At 41.8% G+C, this 21,240-nt stretch overlaps 1 protein-coding gene across 14 annotated transcripts in view; it reads left to right on the top strand.

Annotated features, from left to right (window-relative positions):
• The first annotated feature begins 2,632 nt into the window (after window positions 1-2,632).
• LOC140699183 (formin-2-like) overlaps window positions 2,633-21,240 on the top strand; it is a 129,800-nt gene continuing 111,192 nt past the window's right edge. For all 14 annotated transcript variants that reach the window (XR_012077186.1, XM_072970923.1, XM_072970918.1 and 11 more), the window contains exons 1-2: window positions 2,633-2,665; window positions 19,673-19,839. The gene's annotated coding sequence lies outside the window, so the exon portion shown is untranslated. The remainder of the gene's footprint in view (window positions 2,666-19,672; window positions 19,840-21,240) is intronic.

The raw sequence follows: 21,240 nt of genomic DNA, 5'->3' as shown, positions 1-21,240 counted from the left end.
TACTTAGGTGCTTGAACAAAACTGAATATCTGAACAAACAAAATGCCAAAAACAAACAGATAAACACACTTATTGAACATCTGGAGAAATTTGAACACTGAATATTTGATATCAAGAAATGAATTAACACTTTAAGGTGTGAGAAAGGTCTTTTTCTTAGGCCCTTTAAAATCCTTATCTTTTAGCTGTACACATTTTTAGATGAAATAAGATTTGAAGCAAAAATCCAATGAATGGAACTGATTAAATAAACTCTAAAATAGTTAATCAACTGAGTTTTTATTTTATTTATTTTTTAAATGGAGGTACTGAGATTGAACCCAGGACCTTGTGCATGCTAAGCATGTGCTCCACTACTGAGCTATTATCCCCCCAACTGAATTTTTAAATATCACATAGTGGAAAATTCTTTAGCAACATGCTGTAAAATACCTAAATATATGTAAAGATGAAAAATAAAATTCAAAACAGTATAATGTTAATTTGCTTAAAAATATAATATGTATTAAAATATCATTTAAAATAAATGTATATAGTGAGAAAGCAAGAGTGAGAATACATACATTCAAAAAATTAAGAATTAAACCAAAAAATATGGATTTGATGGTTGGCCTTACAGGCGATTTTTACTTGCTTTCCACGGTTCCAAATTTTTCAGATTCCACCTAATTAGATGTACTATGGTCAAGAAAATAAAGTGAAATTCAAACTTTTAAAGGCCCCAGGTAGCCCCTTCCTCACCCCCTCTGCCATTACCTTAACTCTACACCCTCATTATTTTGTGCCTGAATTGTGTTAACATAGTTCAATCTTATTTCTAGTTTCTCTCTGTGCCCCAAAGCCGGAGGTGCTTTCTAAGGGAAATAATCACATCCCGAGTCTCAGTGGTGTCTTAGGCACTGGAGAAATGCAAAATTAAAAAAAAAAAAGATTCCTGTCATCAAAAATATACAGGACATAGGTTAGAATTAAGCCGAGTCTGTAACGGAGAAGTGCTAACATCAGTAGCTTGAACTGAGTCCCTCAGGCAGAGGAGGGGGGCTTGGAGGGAGCCCTCCTGGAGTCCAGGGTCCCGAATGCCCGCTCAGGGCCAGCCTGACAATCCATATATATTGGATATTTTATCTCTAGTTTCCTACATACCAAGGTAATAAAAACAACTTACTGGCCTTATTTTTAAGTGGTGAAATTTCAACAGTATATACTTATATAAATTCAATATATTTAAATTAGTATTTAATATATTTAAATTACTATTTAGATTAAATTTATATAAATATATAAATACACTTATATTGGTATGTTTAAACTAGCGTATATTAGTATACATTATATATGTATTAGTTTTATATATTTTAATATAGCTTTATATATTATATATATTAGTATATATATGTATAAATTAGGCATATATTTAAATTAGCAATTCATAAAACAAAACAAGTTCAACTATATGAATAATAGTTTTTTTTTAATTTACTTTTTTCTTATATAAAATTAAGAGCTAAAAAATGTCAATGCCAGTATTAACTAAAACCACTCACTATGGGTTAAAGCAGAAGGGAAAACAAAATTTACTAATGGAAAGTGGCACTGGCCACTAAAGCTTTAACAGGAAAAGTCCACAGTCATTGTGATAAAACCTCTGGAAGCCTTTATGCTAGTATGAGAGCTGACGCGGGGTATAAGGGGGGAAAAGTCAAATTAGGGCCAACTCCAAAAGACTCCTTAAATAAATCACAACAGCGATGCTGACTTACCCTTCCTGAAACGCGAACAGTACCATGCCCAAACCCATTTAAACACTTGAAGATGGAGACATTCCACACCCACACTGGTGCCACTACATGCCTTTTAGAGAGCCTGCGCAGGGGAGCACCCCTGGCACCACGGAAGATGCTGAACCAAAGCCGACTGCGGAAAAGGCAGGGGAGGGGGGAAAACAAGACGATGACTTCGGGGTTGTGCACACCCGCCGCTGAGAACCAGACCACAGCTGCCCCCTCAAGCATCTGAGGTAATTCGCGGCTTCACTATGGGGACGTCAAGGGAAGACCGCTAGGCGAGCACCCTGGGGTGGGGGTCCGTTCGCGTCCTGAGGTCCCGGGTTCCCCGGGTCCCGGCCTTGGACCCCCGCTCCCCTCCCCCACTCCGCGGGCCATCGAGGGCCGCCCGGGAAGCGCTGCGAGTAACGCCCCCGCCCAAGCGACCCGACCCCGCTCGAGACCCCCGGCGCGCGGACGACGGGGCAGCCCGGCTGCGGTCCGGCCAGGGTCGGGGTCGCGGGTCAGGCCGGCGCAACGGCCACATTCGACGAGGCGGAGCGGGAGGCCGGGAGGGCGCGGCCGGCACGCGGGGCGCGGACACTCACCACACCACGCGGTAGGAGCCCTCGAGGAGGAGACTGCTGGAGCGCGGCCCCACGTGGCCCACCTGCCCGCGGACCAGCTCGGGGCCCGCGCCTGCCGCCGTCTCCACTGCTGCCCCCGTGCTGGGCTCAACACTCCGCGGCCGCTGCTCGGCCCACGCCGCTCCTCCCGGAGGGACCGCGCCGCCGCCGCCACCACCACAGCAGCAGCCTCAGGGGAGCTGCGGGACGTCGGAACGGCCAGACGCTCAGACCACTGCCAACCGCGGCTTCCCTGCCTGACCAACGGGCGGGCCGGTAGGCGGACGGAGGGGCGCAGTTCAGGAGGGCTCTGGGGCGAGGCCGGGAAGGGCGCGCGCGGATTGGCTCCTGTGGTCTGGGGGCGGGGCTGCGCCTCAGGATGGAGACGGGTTATGTGACCTGGTGTCCACGCAATTTGTTTTCAATTTTTTTTTATGAGAAATAATTTTGCTGTGAACATTTGTAAACCAGTTTTTTGGGGATCTAGGTTTTATTTCTCACAGCTGCATACCTGAGATTGTCATGGCTGGGTTATAAGGAAACTCTGTTTGACCTTTTTAGAAATTCCAGGCTGTTTCCAAAGTGGCTGCACCGTTTTACATATTTCCACTAGCAGACTATGAGGGTTCCAATTTATCTCTACATTGTAGCCAACACCTCTTATCGTCTATCTTTTTGATATAGTCATCCTCGTGGTTCTAAAGTGGCATCTCCTTGTGGTTTTGGATTGCGCTTCCCTGATATTGAGCTGCTTTCATATGCTTGTTGGCCATTTGTATATCTTCTTTGGAGCAGTATGTATTAGCAATTATGTATTCTAGATAAAATGCTCTTTTCAGAAATATGATTTGGAAAAAAATTCTCTCATTCTGTGGGTTGTCCATTACTTTCTTGAGAATGTCCTGCCCCAGGGCCTGGCATTAGCTCTTCCCTCTGCGTTGAATCCTCCCTGGACACATACGTGGTGGTCTCCCTCCTTCCTTCAGGTCTCAGCTCAAATGCCTGCTTGTCAGTAAGATCTCCCAGGATCCCTTGTAGTGATCACCCAGTGAGAACAATGATGACAGTCCCATGCATCACTATCCGTCCCACCTCCCTGCCTCATTTCCCTTCAAGGTTTTATTACCATTTCCATATAAAGTACAGTCTTTTGTGAATTGTCTAATTCTTAACTGAATTGGAATTTCAGAAAGGATTTTTTTAACCAGTTTGTTACTGCTTTATCCCAAATGTAATTCACTTTACCTAATGCAGTATGAATGCAAATGAAAGAATGAATTGCATGAGAATCAATAATATATTTCACTTTATTTTAATAAACCTATGATTTTTTCCAAATCTGCATGCGAATGTATATGTCAGCATAGTTCAGTCATTCTTTAGTTGGCTGATATAAAACTAATTTCTTCATTTTTTATGGGAAGTAACCTTTGGCTTTGGAAGATTTAATAGAAAATAATGGAGGAAAAGCTAAAATAAATAAGTAACTACTTAATAAAGACTTAAATGTGGCTACCAGCGGTGCAACTTGAACTGATTGAAGCTTGAGGATGGGTAGCTACTGGGAAGCATCATATTCTGCCACTGTGTCTCCCCTCTGAGTGTGAGGAAATTTGCATGTCCATGGATGCATGTGTGACCAGTCTGGGGGGGTCACAGTTCTGGAAGGCTTGTCAGTATCAGCTTCTGCTCTTTCCTGGCCTGGCCTTGTGTAGATTGACAATCAGGTTCAGTCCTTGGGAGTTTACTGGGAGTGTCTGTCTTTCCCTGGGACACAACTGGGAGAAAGCCACTGGCTCTCCCGTGGATGACAGAACTGGGATGTGGGGGTCACCAAAGGACATTTCCTGCATACTCAAAATTCAGATTATGAAGGAAGAATCATATAAGAATCTGAGCCAGTAATTCATTATACAATGTGCCACAGATCATATTTCTGGTATTTGGGGGCAGGATCCAAGTCTAGCTTGGGTCTCAAATGCGTGTACTTCTTCCCAGGATTTGGCTCTTCTCCCCCAGCTGTACATTTGGCTCTTCCTGGCTGTGTCCTGGTGAGGGTCCTCAGTGAGGACCTTTTCTTATTTTGTATCCAGAAGCAAGAGCCAAGACATTGCAAATTATGGACTGTGTTAATATTTTTTCCAACACCTCCATAGTGTAATGGAAATAAAAGCAAAAATAAGCAAGTGGGACCTAATTAAACTTAAAAGATTATGTACAGCAAATGAATCCAAAAACAAAATGAAAAGACAATGTACAGAATGGGAGAACACATTTGCAAATGATGAGACTGACAAGGGATTAAATTTCAAAATATACAAACAGCACATATAACATGATGTAAAAGAAAACAACCAACCCAATCAAAAATGGGCAGAAAATCTAAATAGACATTTCTCTAGGAAGACAGACAGCTGGCCAACAGGTACATAAGAAGATGCTCAATATCACTGATTGTCAGAAATTCCAATCAAAACTACAATGAGATACCACTTCACATCAGTCAGAATGGCCATCCTTACAAGTCTACAAAGAATAAATGCTGGGGAGAGTATGGAGAAAAAGGGGACCCTCCTACTCTGTTGTGGGTAATGTAAACTGGTGCAGCCAATATGTAGAATAATACGGAAGTTCCCCCCAAAAACTAAAAAGAGAGTTACTGTATGATTGAGCAATGCCACTCCTGGACATATATTTGAGTAAAACCATAACATGAAAAGATGTATGCACCCCAGTGATCCTAGCCACACTATTTACAATTACCAAGATATGGAAGCAGGATAAATGTCCATGAATAGATGACTAGATAAAGAAGATGTGGTATATAAATACATAATGGAATATGACTCAGCCTTTAAAAAATGAGATTACACCTTTTGCAACAACATGAATAGACCTAGAGATTATTATGTTAAGTGAATTACATCTGACAGAGACAGACAAATGCCATATATCATATATATGTGATATCAAAAAATAATGACAAAAATGAAATTTTTACAAACTAGAGTTGAACTCACAGACATAGCAAATAAACTATGGTTACCAAATGGAAAAGTGTTGAGGGGAGGGATAAACTGGGAGTTTTCAAAGTTTCAACATCATTAAGACTTAATTCTTGATGGACCTTGCAGTCTTCTATATAAATTTAAAATAAGTGGTTAAGTTTATTTAAAAAATCCTGATGCTGTTCAATTTATTACATTTGTAAATGATATTGAGGACTATAAGCTTTATAATAATATTATCCAAGATCTCCTTTATGAAAGATCTCCATTTGTTCAGATCATCTTTTATGTCTTTTTAATAGAGTTTTAGACTTCTTTAAAGAAGCTTTGTGTTTTCTTTGCTGAGCTAGTTTCTAGGTACTTCATATGTTTCATTGCTCATGGGAATGGTATTTTATTTTTGTATTATTTCTAGTTATTTTGAGGGTAAAGAAATGTTTTCAGTGTCTTTCAGTTGTAAGAATTATATGATCTCCCTTATGAATATTTTTAAACCTAAAGGTTAGTTAATAGTACCTATACTTCATAGTTAAAAGAGTCTAACACTAATTGAGATGTTAGGGATTTCTCCCCACACCAGTGAGCAATTCTCTGTGACACCAGCTGGGTGTTTACAATTCAACTCAATTCAGACAGTGTTTATGTGGAGATAGTGTTGGAGTCCACAGATGAAGGGCTCAGTCCTGCAAGACTGCCCGCTCTCATATACCAATCAAAAGTTGTGACTGAGCAGCTTATAGTTTTCAACAATCCCCTCCATGTGTTTCATTAATTCTCTAGAGAAGCTCATAGGACTCAGAGAAACATTTCAATCACCAGATTACCATTTTATTATACAATGATATACCTCAGGAATAGTTAAATGGAAGAAATGCACAGGGCGAGGTATGGGGAATGGGTGTGGAGCTCCTGTGTGCCACTCTCCCTGAATCTCCACGTGTTCACTGACCCAGAAGCTCTCTAAAACTCAACCTTCTGGGTTTTTATGGAGGCTTCATTACACAGGCTTGACTGATGAAATCATTGCCACTGATGTTTGAACTCAGTCACCAGCTCTTCTCTCCTCTCCCTGGAGGTCAGGGGTGGGACTGAAAGTTCCAACTCTCTAATAACTCAGTTGGTTCCCCCTGACCACCAACCCCATCCTTAGATGCTATCTGCAAGTCACCTCATTAACATAAACTCAGGTGTAGCTTGTTATGAATATCAAGACACCTTTTTTACTTCAATCACTTATGAAATTCCAAAGGTTTAGGAGATCTGTTCCAGAAATTGGTCAAAGACCAAACACATATTTCTCACTATAAATCACAATATCACAATAGTCATATGAGATTTTAAAAGCAAAATTTTTATTTGTTTACAGCAAAATAATTGAAACAATCAGAGAAGTTAGTATACACTTTGTAGAATCTTTTGAAATTACTGTGGCTTTCTTTTTGACCTTATGTAGGATCAGTTTTTGTGAAGCTGTGCCCTTTTGGGGGAGCTATAATCTTAAAATCCAGAAACATTATTTATATTTTAATTTAGTAGGTTGTGTTTTACACTCAACATTAATAAAAATCTCTAATTATTTAAAATTCTTCAAAAGCGTCATTTAAACAAATGTATATTTAGTCCAAATAGAGAAACACTAATTTCTTGGTTTCTGTTACTTATTTCTCTCTGGCTTACCTTCTATATTTTGGGCTGGCTTTTATGTATCTTCTTTTCATCCTTTTCTTCCACCTGACCCTTGTTAACTAAATACCACTTCCCCTAAGCTTCATGCTTAGTCCGTCTTAACATCTATCCTCAGGAACCCTTTCCTTGTGTTTTTATGACTCCAGATTCAAATTTCTGGCTCACATCTCTCTGAATTCCAGACTCAAATTTCCTGTTGCTTTTTAAAATTCTCTGTATGGGTATGGGACGTGATCCAAACTGAACTTCCCTTTTCTCCAATCCCACTCTGCTCCCCTGTTCATTGCCTGCCCTGGTGGGTGGTAATAGCGTCTGCACAATCCTTTACCCAGTCTCTTCTGCCAAAAACCTGGGATGTGTACAACTTAGTAAGTTCCTCACATTTCATTCTTGTATCCAGCTAGGCAATTTCACTAATTTCCTGTTAAAATTTACCTCCAAAATTAAAACAAAAACAAAAACCTCATCTCCTCCTTTCCAGGTAGATTTTTAACATTCTTCTCAGAATTATTCTATGGCTCTCCATTAACTACCAGGACAAATTTTAAACCTGAGATTTATGTTCAAGCAGAAGATTGAATGTGTTCAGGATGGAGGTGATGGATTTGCTAACAGTTTGTGATTCAATGCAGCATAAGGGAGGCATCCATCCTAGGGTGTCCAGCCTTGGAATGGCTGGTCCCAGTTGGAGTGATTGCACTATTCACTGGAGATGTTCAGAGACTGATTGGAGATGTTCAGAGACTGGCTGGAGATCTATGAGGTGACCACAACCCTGGAGAGGCTGAACTTGACCACTGACTTTCCTTCCAACTGCAAGAGTCAATCTGATGTTTGAGTTCAAAAGTTGAGTGGCAACTATGGTCAGTTGCCATAAGTCTCATTCCTTTTACGAGACTGCTTTAAATTTGTGGAAAACCCTTCACTCAGAGGTATTTTAAAGCTGACATTTATTAGACTTGCTTTTATGGATTTAACATAATAGATTGACATGAAGTTTTTAAAGGCATTTTCCTTTTGACATTTTTATATTGTTTTCTTTGAACTTTGATTTATTTCATGATCTTTGAAGAAATTACTGGAGAAATCCATCATCTAACATAGGTCCTGAGAGGGGTTGTTTGTCATTGTCACATATGTTCTAGGATATTCTTTGGGCAATTTTATTAGATTCTTTAGAGTAAATTTCTCAGCTTGTTCTTGTCATGTTTTAGTCCTTGATCAATTGAAGTTTCATAGATTCTTCTTTCTTTTTTATTGGGTTATAGTCAGTTTACAATGTTGTGTCAATTTCTGGTGTACAGCATAATGCTTCAGTCATATATATATACACATATATTTGTTTTCATATTCTTTTTTATTATACATTATTACAAGATATTGAGTATAGTTCCCTGTGATGTACAGAAGAAACTTGTTGTTTCTCTATTTTATATACAGTTGAAGTTTCACGGTTTCTTTTCTTCTCCCCCCAAAAAAGCCTTCATGGATGCCAAAATTGAACTTTAAATTTATACAAATTTTAGTAGTGACTGTGTAGTGACTGTAGTCAGAGCTCTCTCTATCAGGTCACTTTTTGAATGCTCTGTCGCTGTGTGATGTTTTATTGTAATTGATTTTGAACACTTTTTTTGCTACTTTTTCTCCATATTCTTAGTTCAGGTAAAAGAAAAAAATGCAACACATGTGAGTCCTGCTTCATCAGACAGAGCAGTCACCTTCTTCAAAACTATTATGAAGATACATTATGGTCACTTATTATTAAGGACTAAGAAAACCAACACATCTGTACCCCATCTGCATTTTATAAGTTTAAAATATCTAAGGCTTCCTTCTTTCTCTGGAGTTTTGAGCCCGAGTGTGGGAGTGTTGCTGTAAGAGTGTCTGGATCAGCACCAGCCATGGGCCCAGTGCGTTCTGAGCCCTGGGAAGCAGGGAGCTTGGCCCCTTGTGCTGAGTCCCTTCCTGAGCTGTGGGTGTCATCTCTGCAGGTGGGGCCCACGTGGGTCCTTGCTCCTCCCATGACCCATCCAGCCATCTGACCACTCACTCGCCTTCTTTTCTTGAGAAATTGCCAAATGTTTATTCTCATAAGAGCCACTCTTCCACTGTAAAACTTGCAGCGCTTTGGATCTGACATTAGACATGTTAATTTCCATGTGATTGTAATTGGCCTTGTCTGTTTTTATTATTTATCCAGCATAGGCCATCAGTATATGATGATACATAATATGTGATCTCTCTGTTCTCTACATCATGAACTTAAGGAATCATCATTAATGTCTAACTCTGGATTTGCTGGTCAACTGCATTTCCTCTTATGATTTAAATTGGTAGATAATATAGGATTTCAAGAGAAATTTATTAAATAGATATGTCTGAGATATGATATCAGAAAAAATTAACATAATGAGACTTATTTAATTCATTTTGCATAAGAGATGTGGCCTGTAGAAATAAAAACTTATATTGATACCTTTCAAAATATAGCAATTATATTCATCCTTCAACCATTAAAAAATATCCAAAAGGAAAAAATATCCACTATATGTTTCTAGGCTGTTAAAGTATAAATTGAAAACAGACTTATTACAAATTAATGATATTATGGTACATAAAATAACCCAAAACTCACACCTAACCTTCCCCCGTGTATGAGCTGGGACATGTTACCTAAGTATTTGGCTCTTGATTTCTTTGCAGGAAAAATTAGAGTATTAAGCCAAATAATCTCTAAGGTTTCTGGCTCTAAAATACTGGAAATTAAGTGGTGGATTGTCACTGAGTCATTAATCCTAATAACAACAAACAATTGTTAGTATTTGGGTCCAATGAAAACAGAAAAGTTGCATGTATCATCAAGGCTAGTGGGAAAAGAGGTCTCCTGTTGTCTCCAAGAGCTAGTATCAGTATGGAAAGTTTCTCTTCCTGTTTGGACACTTTATAGTCTCCAGTAGACAGAGAAGGAGCCAGGGACTCTCCCTGCTCTGTGTTATCACTGGTCAGGAGCCCATACTCTGTCTACATCTCTTCTACAAGAGTGTCCTGCCTGCGTTGGCCTATTATATTGTCATTAGTTAAGGACAGGGAGCATGTTTTCCTCACGATGATATCCTTTGGTGAACCCAGGAGATTATTCGGCACATGATGACCCCTAAGAGCTTGGTTATATCTTGTCTTTGCTATGTCCTGCCCCCCAGTTCCACTAGAGATGTTTAATTAAGATAGTATGTTCTGAATAGAATGCACTTAAAAGTATTCCTTCTTGAGCTTTGGTCAGTGTGATTAGTTGTTAGCCCCTGCAGGGCACAGACCTTGTGGTCTCTTTTATATCTTAGAACAGAATGTTGGTCAGAAGTTTTCCCAGAGGTGCTGGCCCACACAGAAGTGGAAGATGCTTAGAATAAAAATTAGGAGAGCAGAGTACGTGTCCAGTTTTGGTGCTGCCAAGTCTATGACATCAGGCAGATTCTAGAATCTTTTCATTCCTCATTTGGTTTCTTTGAAATCATGATGATAAATTCTTTTTTTTTTTTGGTTTGCTTTTTTGGGGATTTAGAAATATTCATCTTTTTTATTTAAGTATAGTCAGTTTACAATGTTTATCAATTTCTGGTGTACAGTGTAATGTTTCAGGCATATTTATACATACATATATTCATTTTCATGTTCTTTTTCACTGTAGGTTACCTTAAGATATTGAATACAGTTCCCTGTGCTATCCAGAAGAAACTTGTTGTTTATCTATTTTACATGTAGTAGTTAGTATGTGCAAATCTCCAACTCCGAATTTATCCCTTCCCACCCCCTTTCCCCTCTGGTAACCATAGGTTTGTTTTCTATGTCTATGAGTCTGTTTCTATTTTATAAATAAGTTAATTTGTGTCTTTTTTTTTTTAAGATTCCACATACGAGTAATACCATATGGTATTTTTCTTTCTCTTTCTGGCTTACTTCACTTAGAATGACGATCTCCAGGTCCATCCATGCTGCTGCAAATGGTATTATTTTATTACTTTTTATGACAGAGTAGTATTCTATTGTGTAAATATACTACAACTTCTTTATCCAGTCATCTGTTGATGAACATTTGGATTGTTTCCATGCCTTGGTTATTGTAAATAGTGCTGCTGTGAAGACTCGAGTCCATATGAAATCATGATGATAAACTCTTGCTCTGCTTTACAAAGCTGACAATAGTTGTGGATATGCCTTTTTTATTGTATAGTTCTATTCATATAGAAGGTTTCTTGCTTTATATAATGTCACGGCTTCCTTACCCGACAGCAGTCCAGTGTAGGGACTGATGATTTTACTTCATTGTGCAAGATCACTGCGTGTGTTGTGATGGTAAATAGTCCTCTCAGATTGTCCCCTGGCTGTTGTTTCTATGTTTATCTAGCCCTGTGATGTTTGCTTACCAGTGCTAGAGGAGTATTTATAGATATAGATATAGTCGGCCCTTTGTATCTACAGGTTCTTTGTATCCACCAGTTCAACCAACGGCAGGTCAAAAATTAAAAAAAATTTCCAGAAAGTTCCAAAAAGCAAAACTTAAATTTGCTGGATCCAGCAACTATTTACAGAGCATTTGCATTGTATTGGGTATTATAAGTAATCCAGAGATGATTTAAAGTTTAAGGGGAGGATGTGTATAGGTCATATGCAAATACTAAGCCATTTGATATAACGGACTTAGCATCTGCAGATTTTGATATCTGAGGGGGTCCTGGAACAAATCTGCCACAGATGCTGTGGGACAACTGTAGCTTAAGCCTGCAAAGTGATTCCACGTGCTAAAGTTAATAGTGTGTAAGTGTATGTGGGAGGAGGGAGAGGGAATTAGTGCAGAAATAATTGGAGAGCATTAATGATTAGTAAGTTCCCTGGCTGTCATTGGGTGAATATGATTTTATCATTAATTTAATAAAATAGTAAAACAGACAATGAAACATCTTTTTTTAAACAGAAGTTAAGAATTGTAGCTAGGAAAATCATAAATATTTACCTTGTTGATATAATTAACATACACTAAATGTAAAAAAAAAAAACTACTTGATGGTTGAAGATATTTTAATCTCTGTTAACCTTGCTTATATTTTTTCTTTTAGATTCTGGGTACATTCTTGTGATTCCATTATTTACTTATGACTTCCATTAAGTTGAGACAAATTTTTATTTATCCAAGTACAGAGCCTTTGAGGAAAAAAAAAGTAATAGGTAACATTTACTGGGCACTATGTTAAGCCCATTACAAAAATTATTTAATTTAATTTTAAAAACTGTCATAGGAGGCAGTGAGGATAATTATTCCAGGTATAGGCAAGGAAACTGAGGCTTAAGAGGGGTCGAGTCAGTTGTCTGAGGCCACAGCTGGGGCGGTGGCAGCATCAGGAGGCCCCAAGCAGGGGCTCCACAGCCTAAGCTCCTGGTTGCCTAGGCTGCGCTGCTTTGCCTGGGTGGCCTCATGGAGTCTAGTGACAGATGTTTACAGTGGAAAGGGATGGGCAGAAAGGACACCATTCTATAAAAAAAGAGAAAGAACTCCCCTAGATTTCTTCAGCCATCCATTAGGTATGTGATGTATGTGATTAGTGAGATGAGCTTTCCTAGGTAAAGACAGTGTGACCTAGCATTCCTGGGCCTGCATTTCCTAATTTATAAAGTGACAGTTGGAGACTGGGTTTGAAGAATAGAAAGACTGCCCCTCCCACTGGGTCTTCTGTTATTGGGAGGAAGGGAGAGCCTGAGAAGCTGCACCCCTCTCCTGCCCACGTACTTGGAGTCATAGATTCACCAGAAGGTGCTTCCTGGGTGCCTATGGAGTTTATACCAACCTGTTAATGCTGCTTTGTATGTAGTAAGAGCTCTGTAAATGTTGAGTACGTAATGAATGAAAATATGAAGTAAAATGGTTTAAATAGCAGAGCACTTAGAAAAGTTATGCTTATTCATATTCTAGGGCCAATTATTTTCATTTGTTAGTGTGATCGACACATCCAGTCTAGAAACAGGTGCTTTGACCAAGGAGCAGAGTAGAAGGCCCAGGATTTGGGGGGCCCACTGAACTGCTTGTCAGTGTGGGGTGGGTGGTGGGGTAGGGGAGGGGGTGCCAGAGGGAACCTGGGGGCCTCTGTTTCCTGGTCACAGCCAACTAGTTTGTTCAGTTAAGAAGTAAGCTTTGGTTCAGAAGCCTTAGGTCAGCCCATTGTCCCCAGTTGAGATGCAGGACATCTGATGTCTGATAGGGCCTGTGTGCCCCAATTAAATCCCTGGCCATCAACTGTAGGAAGCAGAACAGAAGGTCATGTCTCTGTCCACTCCCCCTGCTCTAGTCAAACTACATTCACTGGTCAGAAAGGGAGATCGGTGCAGTCCAGCTAGTGTGCAGGTCCTAGAAACAAGGAAAACTTTCCATGTTCTCACCACAGTGGTGTGACTCTTTAATAAGTGAAGTCACATCTGCTATTTTTGCAGAATCAGGAGCATGCCTTGCTGAGCTTTGTAATCTTGATTATTTCACATAACACTTGTGACACATTTTCCATGTCCTTAAATCATTTTAGTAGCATGATTTAAGATATTTATTGTGAAAATTTGATCATATATAAAAGTAGAAGTATGATGACGTCCCATGTACCCAGCTTCAGGAATTATCAGTGTTATCGATGCCATAATAGCTTCGTCTCCCTCTGTCCCCCAACCTGCCACCCTTCTTTTATGAACTAATTTGAGACAAGTTCCAGGCATCATGTTATTTTAATCTCAAATACTTAAATTTGCATCTCAAAAATGTACTTTGAGTATGCCATAACTTCATTATTGTATTGAATGCGTATAGAATTCGTTTAGTGTTACCTGTTGATCAGCGCATTCACACAGCTCTCTGATACCCGAGATGAGAGGTTAGGTCCAATCTGACATGGTTTGACCCGTGCTTTTCCCAGAGGGACAGCACATGTGCTTGATGGGCAGCCCTGTGGACTTTATAACCCCGCCCATCAAGAGGCTCACTGTGTTTGCCTGTCTCAGTTGTGTTGACTCTGTGAAGGACTTGTGGGTTTGGAGATGACAGTTTGATCTCTTCTTTGCAAATTTTTCAATTGATCTTTTTTTCTAATAGGTTTCCCATCTATTCATTGAGCGAGTCATTACAGATTGCAATTTTCTAATATTGTCATTTCTTCGCGTTTTTTGGCTGGAATTTTTCTGTACTGCGAACTTCTTTAATCACTAGGTATGTTTTATTACCCTAAAATACAGTTCATTCCAGGAAAGGTAGACTAAATGCTTCATTTATTTCCCATTTATTCTGTTACCAGTGATGACTGGTGGGTGCACTGGTATTCTCCAGTGATATCTGTTGAGTGTTACTTTTCTTATTCCTTTCCATATATTCAATGTGTTTACATTAATTAAGTTGTTGTTCTTTCTATAACAACAGGACTTGATGGCTGTATAGTAGGCCATCATTTATATATATTCTTTTTTTTTAATTGAACTATAGTCAGTTACAATATCTCAGTTTCTGGTGTACAGCCTAATGTCCCAGTCATATACATACATACATATATTCATTTTCATTTAAGATATTATAAAATACTGAATTGTGCTATACAGAACAAAATTTTTTTATTGATTTTTATATATAGTAGTTAATATTTGTAAATTTCAAACTCCTAAATTTATCCTTCCATCATATATATATACAGCTATCTTTAAAAAAATCTATGTCATTATTGTTGGACATTTCAGTTTCTTTCATTTTTTTTCCCTAATAACTGTCCACTTATTACAGTACCAGGAACTGTGCTAAGCACTTTACATGCATTATCTCATTTAATCTTCACAATAATCCTCTGATGCATCACTTTTTGTATCTACCTCTGAATAGTTACCTAGGATAGATTTTCCAAAGTTGAATTTTTGGGTCAAGGGGTGAAATTTTTAAGATTATTGACACACATTGCCAGATTGCCCCCTAAAGCTTTCTTTCCCAGTCAGTGCTGATACCCACTTCTGGGTTTTGGGTCCTTGAGTACAGGTTGAGGGATACTGGGGGAAGAAATCTCCCGCTGGTTTGGTGGGTTTTTGAACTCTCATCTTCTTCCCCAGGCCTCCTGCCACTATGCTACAGCCTTGAGGATCTTCACAGAGCTGCCTCATGCCTTCTAAGCACCATGTTGCTTCTGCTGCATGTAGTTGATGCAGTTACAAAAGCTTTCCCAGTTTTAGGGAGAGGAGTATAGACTGAGAGAGACCACAGGAGAGGATATGGGAAGAGTGGGGAGAATGCCATAGGATGAGCTCAGATGCACTCAAATGTTAACATTTAATAGAGAAGCCAGTACACGGGCCTTGAGAGATAGTGGCCAGGGAGGTAGAGAAAACAGAGGGCAGCATCAGGAAGATGCCTGGAAAGTGTTCTTGGAGAGATTAAGAAATTGAGTAAGATAAAGGCATAAGTATTTTTGGTACAATGCTGGCTACCAGTTTCTGTTGCTTTGGTGGGGGTGGAAGTCAAATTAGACTTGTCAGATGAGAGTGGGCTGGGTCCGGAGTGAGGGGCTCGAGGTAGCAGGTATAGGTAATTCCAGCCAGTCGTCTTCTCTAACTGAGATATAGCTGATTTACAATATTGTGTTAGTTTCAGGTGTACAGCACAGCGATTTGGTATTTTTGCAGGTTGTACTCCATTATAGGTTATGACAAGAAATTGGGTATAACTCCCTGTGCTCTACAGTAAATCCCTGTTGCTTATCTATTTTATTTATACTATCTTGTATCTGTTACCCCCATGCCCCTAATTTGTCCCCCCCACTATGTGGTAAGCACACATTTGTTTTCTATGTCTGTGAGTCTGTTTCTTTTTTGTATACACTCATTTGTATTATTTTTTAGATTCCCCATCTGACTGATATCATATAGTATTTGTGTTTCTCTTTTCTCAATGTCCGACTTATTTCATTATGCATAAATTATTCTCTAGGCTTATCCACATTGCTGCAAGTGCAATATTTCATTCTCTCTTATGGCTGAGTAATATTCTATTGTGTGTGTGTGTGTGTGTGTGTGTGTGTGTGTGTGTATATACACCACATCTTCTTTATCCAGTCATCTGACAATGGACATTTAGGCTGTTTCCATGTCTTGGCTGTTGTAAATAGTGTGGCTGTGAACATTGGGATGCATGTTACCTTTTAGAATTAGAGTTTCTGTTTTTTTCTGGTTATAAACTCAGGAGTGGAATTTCTGGATCATATAGTGAGTGGTTCTATTTTTAGTTTTTTAAGGAATCTCCATGCTGTTTTTCATTGTGGCTGCACCAGTTTACATTCCCACCTACAGTGTATGAGAGTTCCCTTTTCTCCACATTTTCATCAACATTTATTTGTAGACTTTTTGATGATCTAGCTGGTAGTTTTGATGTAAAGGAAACTAGGAATTGGGACAGTAGCTGGGAGTAGGGAGGGATGTGGGCTCCGGGAGATTTTTCATAAAATTAAGTGCATCTGCTAAAACAGGGTCTCCCTCCATGGGAAGGAGTCGGCCCCAGATGGACCTAAACTCAAGGGACGAGCTCTTTGCAGGGTGAAGGCAAGTAAGGGGGAAAGGGTGACAGAGTGGTCAGGACGTCCTCTCGGGCAGTGACGACTGAGCAGATGCATGAATGAAGTGACAATGGGTGAGTGGGTCATTCAGGTATTTGGGGAAGAGTGTTCTGGTGCAGAAGCTCCGAGGTGGGGGAGTCAGGGTGCTGGAGGAGGAGGGGGCCGGCAGGGGAGCCTGGAGTGGGCGGGGCAGGAGGTGCAGGGCAGCAGGGGTGCTCCTCAGTCAGGGCTTTACTCTGAGGGGGTTGGCGAGCCCTGGAGGGTGGGAGTGGCCTTGGACGCTGGTGTGGGTACTGGTAGTGGCACTGGGGCGGGTCCCTGTGGGGGGTGGAGGAAGCTCAGGAGGCAGGATTCAAGGTCACAGGTGAGTTATCTCCCTGAGTGTCCATGACAAGGATGAGAGGAATCGAGGTGGAAACGAGGGCAGTGAGTCAGGGGGTGAAGGGTTAGTGAAGGGGAGGGGAGGACAAGAAGGCTGTGGATGGCAGGGGGTCTCGCCAGTGGCAAGAGTTTCAAGGGAGCTGATCATTTTGAAGGAGTCAAACTATTTGAAAGTGCGGGTGAGGATCAGAGATCACCACTGACTTCTGATCGCTGAGATAGGTGGGGTTTGACATAAAACGTCTCCACTGAGAGTTCTGTAAGAGGAAGGCCCCAGGGCAGCTGGGCTGTTGTTAATGCGAGGAGGTGGACTTCCCTTCAGAGAGGCTAAGGCAGGAGTTCTCAATCCAGGGCCATTTTGCCACACAGGAGACGTTTGGCATTGTCTGGAGACACATCAGGCTGTTAAAACCAGAGGAGTTGTGGCGGGGCTGCGGGCATCCTGGGAGTCTGGGTCAGGGTGCAGCGCACTGGACCGCCCCCAGCACAGGTGGCCCGGCCCAGGGGAGCTGTGGCTGAGGAGCCCCCGATGTAGGGGTGTTTGCTCCTCAGGGAACGGAAGCTCTGGGGGTTGCACGCCCCCTCTTCCACTCTGTTCCCTAGCCACTTTTGTTAATTTTTGACTTGATATACAAATATACATTATTTTGCTCCCAAATACAAACACACACACACACACACACACACACACACACCCCAGGCAAGATCCTGTCTCCCCTATTTTCTGTCATATACAATGTTGAGTTTCAGAAAAGAACTCACTAGTTCTCTGGCTGTTTTCCGGCCTGCTGTAAGATGTATGACGTGGTTGCACTGTCATTATAATTAATCACTTGAGGATTGAGGGATGTGATTTCCTAGGTGTTTGGGTCCAGTCAGGTTTGCAGGCAAACTTAAGTTCTGTAGGGAAAAAAAATCTTTTATTTCTCCTTAGAAAAGTCCTGGGAGACCAACAAGTGTTCTCTAGTGACCTGCAGGAGTGGAGAGAACAGCTCCTTTGCCCTGCTCTGACGTTTTACATGTCCCAGGTAGATTTGGAGTTTAGTTTCGTTTTACAAACAAAAATAGGAGGCATGAAAATTGCATGGCTCCTAGACTGCGCAGGACTGAGCACTTAACATGTTTGAAATTTCAACGTTGTGACTGATGCACAGACCTGGGCCTGGCTCTGTGCAGCCCCCAGCTAAGAAGGCTTTTCAGATTTTTTAAGTTGTTAAAAAGAAAACAAAGCAAAATAAAGCCAAAGAAGAATGTGCAACAGAGACCTTACTTGGCCTGTAAAACCTAAAATATTTACGATTTGACCCTGTACAGAGAAAGTTTGCAGATCATTTCCACTTCCGACCATGGTGCGAATGAATCTTCATCAGAGAATCATAACATTGTATTCATTTAGAAATCCTAAAAATATGTTTTCATATTTCTTATGTGCAAGTGGCCAGATTTGCAGGATGTGTGCTGGCTGTCAGAGAGGTTGTTTTATTAAGGGAGGCAGACATTAAATTAATAATTGCACAAATAATTAACTAAAATAATTACACAAAGAAGCTTTGAAGGATGCCATGAGAGTGTGGAAGGGGTCACTGGAAGCCTTTCTGGATGAGTGACTTTAAGTCTGAGGACTGACTCTGTTGGTGGGAGGGTGGGCAGGAGGAGGGCCGGGGCTGAGTGACCCGCGGGCGGCCCTGGATGGGACCGGGGAGATGTTGTAGTTCTCCTACCGCAGACAGTTAGTGCAGACACCTGCTGACTAAATTCCCAAAGGATGATAAGTCAGAGTGAGTAGCTTCAGAAATGGATGAGGGACTAGACTTGCAGCTCTCAGCTCTGGCTGAGGTTGGAATCAGTTGGTGCCCAGTCAGGTACTGATGCCTGAGTCCCCATCCCCTTCATTCTGCTCTCAGGTGATCTGAGGGACAGCCAGGACCGGGACCGAGAACCGTGGGACAGGTGGGCCCCGGTCCTCAGCCAGTGTCCTCCTCTCCTTGTGCCTCTCTTTTCTTATCTCTTTTAGGGAAATAATAAAAGCCTGCTGTGTAGACCTACCCTAGAGTTATGTTTCTGAGGTGCATAGAAGAAAATTTTGCGTTTCTACCATTTTCCTCTTCTGGGTGAATTTTCCTTCTGGCCAGCCCTCTCCCCTACTCAGAGGCTGGTGCCTACTTCCCTGTTTCCTTATTCCTCCCCCTCCCCATTGCCACATCCCAGACTGAATGTTAGCCACTGACATTTCTTAGCCCAAATGGTGGCTACTGACTTCTTCCTCAGAGAGCCAGGGGCAGGGATAACACAGAGCAGAAGGGGGGTTTCCAAAGAAATCCAGAAGGTCGGGTGCTTCTGCAGGTACAAGAAGAGGTAGGACTCATAACGGGGCCCATCCTTTTCGGGAGTAGGAGTTGTTTTGGAGGATGTGGGTGTGAACCAGAGCTCCCCTGTCCAGTGTGGTGTCCCAGGCCTGACTGCAGAGCTCTCTCTGCGCAAGTCCGTAGCCTTGGCAACAGTGTTCCACAGGCTGTGTTTGCTGGCCTCTCCTCGGGGGAGTTCTGAGCCAGGGGACCTGCCAGTGCTCCCACGTAATGACCGTGTCTCACCCGCAGGGCGAACTCTGTTGGAGAAACTGTTCAGCCAGCAGGAGAACGGGCCTCCAGAAGAAGCAGAGCAGCTTTGCTCGCGGATCATTGCCGTGGGTCTCCTCCTTCCTTTCAGTGGCTGCTTCGGGGAACCGTGGGGGCAGAGTGCCCAGTCCAGCTCAGCTCCATTTGATGTAAGTAGGAGACTCCACAGAACTCACTGGCTCGGAGGCAGACTGTAGTCAGAATAGCAGCTGTGCTGTGTGTCGGCCCCAATCAGCCTAAAATTTAAAAACCCGTATGTGACGCAGGCCCTCCTCCTCTCTGCCACTCAGCTTGTTTGTTTCCTTTTTCACTAGGGTATTCGTCAGTATATTTGCCAAACGTCCTTTTCTTAACAGATGGCCACTCTTGACACTTTGCTAGCCCGATGGCTTTGAAGTGGTTCTGAGCCAGTATTTCTGACTTTGCTGGTCATAGACGTGCCCTCAGAAGCAGCTCCACAGGGCAAGAGCTGTGTTCCCCGTAGACGGTGGGTTTCCCAGGGCCCGGAATGCGATCTCAGTGTGTTCGTAGCTCGTCTGTGTACTGACTGGTGACATGAAGCAGCGCTGTCTGCTTTCTCCCCCGGCTCCCATTCACCAGGAGCGTTAATACTGCCAAACAACAGTCCCAAAGCCATTTCATAATTCATAATGAACAGCTGGATTATCATTCTCAGGCCAGAGTATTGCTAACCTTTCTCAGGTGTGTGGTATGTGTGTGACCTTGGGGGTTGTGATGAGTGTGCCTCTAAACCCACGTGGGTAAGAATTCTCACCTAGGGCGTTCTCGCGAGGAAACTGGAGGCCTGCGTGGCTCACTCGCTGGCGCCCGGTGTCTGGGCGGCGGAGCGCTGGCTCTCACCCGCGCGGGTTAGTTCCGGTTACTCAGGGCTTCTGACCCGCGGCTCCTCTCCGTGGACCCGCTGTTGAATGAGAGGGGCGATGATGTGCGCTTTGGAAGACAATGGGAATGAGCCCTGGCTGGGATCAGGAAGTGACAGGAAATAATAAAATGTCTGTGTGTGCCTGCTTTTCTAATTCCTCTGCTTTACCCGTGGTAACTGTCGTCTCCTTTCGGTATTAGGGACGTAAGTCACATAAGATATTGTGAGATCTTTTTGATACTTCCCGTGTGAAAGAAGGGTCCTCGGGACGTGCTGTGGCTTGTGAAGCTTTCTTCTTAAGACTGATCGAGTGGCCTGTCTGTTCATTTATGACGTGGCAGCTAATCACTGCTCGGTAGATCTTTTTCTTCTATGAGAAGAATTAACACTGATTTTTTTTTCTCCCTTTTCCTTTTTGAGAGGTGTGTGTTATTAGAGAGAGAGAACCCATGGAATGTGGTGGGCTGAAAGCTTTATGGAGCTGTATTCTAGGAGATGTATCAGTTTGCATCTAGGAAGTAAAATAAATATGGTACGAAGGCAAACACTAGGCGTGTCTAACAGTTGCTTTTTGGGGGCGGGGGTTTAGATAATTTGGTTTATTTATTTATTTACTTTTGGAGGAGGTACTGGGGATTGAACCCAGGACCCTGTGCATGCTAAGCAT

This window comes from Vicugna pacos, chromosome 11, assembly GCF_048564905.1.
Source record: "Vicugna pacos chromosome 11, VicPac4, whole genome shotgun sequence".
Lineage (NCBI taxonomy): Eukaryota > Metazoa > Chordata > Mammalia > Artiodactyla > Camelidae > Vicugna > Vicugna pacos.
Note: the sequence above shows the minus strand (reverse complement) of the source record. Positions and strands in the feature narration are given on the sequence as shown.